At 37.5% G+C, this 4,826-nt stretch overlaps 1 pseudogene; it reads left to right on the forward strand.

The window, feature by feature from the left end:
* Positions 1 to 829: 829 nt before the first annotated feature.
* On the forward strand, positions 830 to 1,902 carry LOC106986145 (40S ribosomal protein SA-like; annotated as a pseudogene).
* Positions 1,903 to 4,826: the final 2,924 nt, after the last annotated feature.

Raw genomic sequence — 4,826 nt, forward strand, 5'->3', positions numbered from 1 at the left:
CACAGAGCCCGCTTCAGATCCTCTGTGCCCCTCTCTCTCCCACACCCACTGATTCTCTGTTTCAAAAATAATAAACATTAAAAACAAAATAATTAGACTCATAGGGAGCAAAATACTCAGAAACACAGCCTAATGAGCAAAGCAAGATAGAGTGGGGTCCTTGGGTGGAACGGGTCTTTGCAGTGCTCAGAAAAACTGAGAGATGTGGTTTTTCTGTACTGCCCTAGACTCTGCCTTGATGGCTCTTACCCATTTGACTTCTGTAACCTCCTATCTGACCCCTCTGGCTATAGTCCGATGTCCATCCTTGCAATTACTATGCAACTGGCCACACATCAAAATCTTAAGAAAGGTAAATGGACATTGGAATAGTTATAGGACTCAAAAAATAAGAACTAATATAACTTTTAATATCAGAAACCCAAATCAGAATGGAAGTAGGTGGAAATCAGCAAGTATCCAGTATAGTCATTCATTCATTCAATATTAAGTGAGCATTAAAAATATGTTAAATACCATGCTAAGGACTGAACATAAAGTAATAAACAAGACAAAAATTTCTGCTCTTCTAGAATGGCTCAGAATCTAGCAGGAGCAAAACAAACCAGATGTGAAGAGAGGAGAAAGAAATTAAGCAATCCCTCCTTGCCTGTCATTCATGGTAAATTTTTATATTAACAGAAATGAATCATCTCTCTGTTAACTAAAATCTCTCAATGGCTTCCTATTGTATTAAGACAAAAGTTGAGCTTTTCCCATGATACCCAGGGAGGGGACCATACAGCGTTGTTTTTGCATTCCTGTGGTAACTTAAAGGGAAACTTTCACCATGTCCAGAGCCCTTGATATCTTACAAATGAAGGTGGAGTTTGTCCTCAAATTTTTTGCAGAAGGAATCCACTTAGGTGACACCAACCTTGACTTCCTAACGTAACAGTACATTTACAAAAGGAAAAGTGGTGGTATCTACGTCATAAATCTGAAGAGAACCTGGGAGAAGCTTCTGCTGGCAGCTGGTGCCATTGTTGCCATTGAAAACCCAGCTGATGTCAGTGTCATATCATCCAGGAATACTGGCCAGCGAGCCGTGCTGAAGTTTGCTGCTGCTACTGGAACCATTCCTATTGCTGGCTGCTTCACTTCTGGAACCTTCATTAACCAGAGCCAGGCAGCTTTCTGAGAGCTGAGATTTCTGGTGGTTACTGATCCCAAGGCTGACCACCAGCCTGTCACAGAGGTGTCTTATGTTAACTTGCTTACCATCTCTCTGTGTAACACAGACTCTCCTCTGCCCTATGTGGACATTGCCATTCCTTGCAACAAGGGAGCTCACTCGGTGGCTCTAATGTGATGGATGCTGGCCAGGGAAGTTCTGCACACGCATGGCACAATTTCCCATGAACAGCCATGGGAAGTCATGCCTGATCTTTACTTCCATAGCAGTCCTGAAGAGATTGAAAAGGAAGAGCAGGCTGTTGCAGAAAAGGCTATTACAAGGAGGGATTTCAGGGTGAATATACAGCTCCAGCTCCTGAGTTCACTGATACTCAACCTCAAGTTGCAGACTGTTCTGAAGGTGTGCGGGAGCCCTCTGTGCCTACTCAGCAGTTCCCTACTGAAGACTGGAGCTCAGCCTACTACTAAAGACTGGTCTGCAGCTCCCACTGCTCAGGCCACTGAATGGGTAGGAAAAACTGAGTGGTCTTAAGCTGTTCTTCTACAGAAGCAAACAAAATGGAAAGAAGGTTGACGAAAAATAAACAGTTTGTAAAAACAAACAAAAAAGGCAAGAGTTGAATTATTTGCCACATCCTCTAATTTATTCTGTATCTGGTGTCCCTACCTATTTAACCTTTCTAAGCATCAGTTTCTTCATCTGTAAAATGTTGATAATAACATTACCTCCTAGAATTCATGTAAGGATCAAATGATATAATCTGCATTGTATCTGGCAATAGAAAACACACAGTAAATGTTAGATGATGATGTTGCTATTATTATTATCTCTTCTACATTTTCCCATGCTTTTTCATCTCCTTTATTTACTCACACTGGCCTCTGAAAACTGTTAGAATAGGTCAAGTTCTCTTCTGCTTATGGATTCTGAACTTTCTGTTCTTTGCCATGCTCTTGGTCCAATAGGCTTCTCAGCCTTTACATTTCAATTTATATTGTCACTTGTAGACTCCACTAACATGTCCCCTTGTCCCTGCTCATCTCCATCATAGTACTTTGTTTACATCATTGGGCATTTAACTATCTGAAATTATTTTACTTATTTGAGAGCTTACTTGATTTACTGTATGTCTGTTTAGTAGAATTAGGTTTCAAGAGGCAGGGAGCATTTGCCCTGAATTGCCCACTGCTATATCCAATATATTTAGAGCAATACTTTCTACATAGGAGTTCTTTAGCAAATATTTACTGAATGAGTTAATAAATTACAAATAAATTGGAAGTTCTAATTATAATGAAGTCCAGTAAAATGTTTTTAAAAGGGTTGAATACCAAAAAATACACAAATAGGTAAAACAACCTCAAAGTTTTGCCTTTCTTGCTGAAGGACTGATAAAAAGGTGGATTGCAGGGGGGCCTGGGTGGCTCAGTTGGTTGTGTCCAACTTCAGCTCAGGTCATGATCTCATGGTTTGTGAGTTCGGGCCCCAGGGCGACGGGCTCTGTGCTGACAGCTCAGAGCTGGAGCCCGCTTCAGATTCTGTGTCTCCCTCTCTCTTCCCGCCCCCCCTTGCTCACACTCTGTCTCTCTCCCAAAAATAAATAAACATTAAAAAAAGTGGATTTCACAAGTGGTTGAATTGTCATTTAGACAAAAGCTCACCCACAGTATCCAGGTTCTGATTTTAGTGATTTTAAATAATTAATATTAGCAGACATTCAATTAATTATTTCTTACTAGGCAGTTTGATAGATGTTGAGACTATGCAGAAAGAATGAGAAACCACAAGGGAATTCTGATATAACTAATGGAAATCAGTTAAAAATGTAAAATATAAGGTAGCCTTGTCTTAGGCAGTAAAGTACCTAATGAGTGCTGTGGAAATGACAAACCAAAAGATTTAATTTTCCAACAAACACTGAGCACTTGAACAGGACCTAAGGTCATGAGGCCTCAGATAAAGTCAGAGAAAGAAAATACTGGACGAAGAGTGTTAGCAATCATTTGTATGATACAGGAAGGATTGTCAGTTTCTTTATTTACTATTTATCTACTATTAAAGCTGACCAAAGTAAACACTTCCTGTTGGAGGGGAAGCGTCAAAAACCAACGGAGTGCTTTGGCTCGCATCACCTAATAGAGTTGGCAATACTCTCTACCAGGTACTTATTGAGAATATGTTTTGTAAAATATTCTATGATTAAAATGTTATTTTCATTATATAATGTTCCATGATTTATAGTGCTTTCATATAAATTATCTACATTAATTCACAGTCAGTTAAGAAGGTCATCATTTTCTAGATAAAAAAATGATAAGCCATTTTCAAGGTCATTGGTTAGTACATTGCAGACCTATGAGAGTGACCTAGAATATTAGGCACTAATTCAGTGATCTTTTACTATCCCACATCTGCCTTCCAGTTAGTGGTAGTGAATATTCATTCACTTCAAATATTATAGGTACGTCTGTTCAGAATGAATGTATCAGTCATAGCGTTTGCTTAGGTGATATTATCTTGTATTTTCAGACCAGTTAAGCTGTCAGTATAGCAGAAACATTGTCTTCAAATTTTACAAAATTTCTTAAAAGGAATATGGAAGAAAAAAATGAATTTAACCTCTGCAGAAATATTTGTGATCAGAAGTTGAAATGCTAGAAATCCAGCCTTTCAGTTTTCACTAATTAAAAAAGTGTGAGGGGATGAATACTAAATGAAAACTATGAATTTTATGATGAAAGATAATTCAGGACTATCATGTTACAGAATCAGCCTATAAGAAATTGAGTTGGTGTTAAGAGTATAATTACATAATACAAAGGAATTATGCTATTTGAGTTTTTGGTTTTCTTTTTGTTTTTTCCTTTTGGAACAACTCAAGAGCTTAAAATTTCGGTTTTGTTTTTGTTTTTGTTTTTACCACCTAGGATATTTACACATTGAATTTTACCAAAGTTTTCACTTGTACCAATCTTAAGGGTTATGTTTTGGTCAACACATTTGTATTGTTATTATAAAGCAAATCCCATTATTTTCCATAATCTATAAAACCAAAGAATTTTGGAAATGTTAACATAGAGGAAAATATACCAAATGGCAAATTCTATCAGCCAAGATATGAAGATACAAAATAATCACAAATAGATACCGCTTTAATCGAATAGGGAGTTGTCACAAATATTTATATTGCTGGTGACATTTATTACCTCACAGTTTTCTAAAAATTATTACAGTATCTTTTTTACAAAAAAAAATAGAAAAAACTGAAAAACTGACACATGCAACTTTCTTCACTGAATATTATTTTAATACTAATGTGAACATTTTGTTTTATGTACAAACACTTTTCTTTAGGGTGCATTAAAAAAAACGAAGAATTCTGTATCTGTTTCACTGGTGATGACAAGTATGTTAATTGCTTGCAGATAACATCTGTTCTAGTGAAATCAAGATGCAGAGGCTGTGTTGGATCTGTGGTGCTAGCAGCTTTCTAAAGCTTTGTCTGGGAGACCCACTGCATGCATTTCAGACTCTCTGGGCAGCTGGAGGGCTTTTGAGCATTTTTGAGAACTTTCCAGCAACTGAAATAAAATCTGCCAGGAATCCTGGGTCATCGAAATGTCTCCTTTTGAGCAGTGGACTCACCTTT

The sequence above is a fragment of the Acinonyx jubatus genome, chromosome B2 (assembly GCF_027475565.1).
Source record: "Acinonyx jubatus isolate Ajub_Pintada_27869175 chromosome B2, VMU_Ajub_asm_v1.0, whole genome shotgun sequence".
In the NCBI taxonomy this organism is placed as follows: Eukaryota; Metazoa; Chordata; class Mammalia; order Carnivora; family Felidae; genus Acinonyx; species Acinonyx jubatus.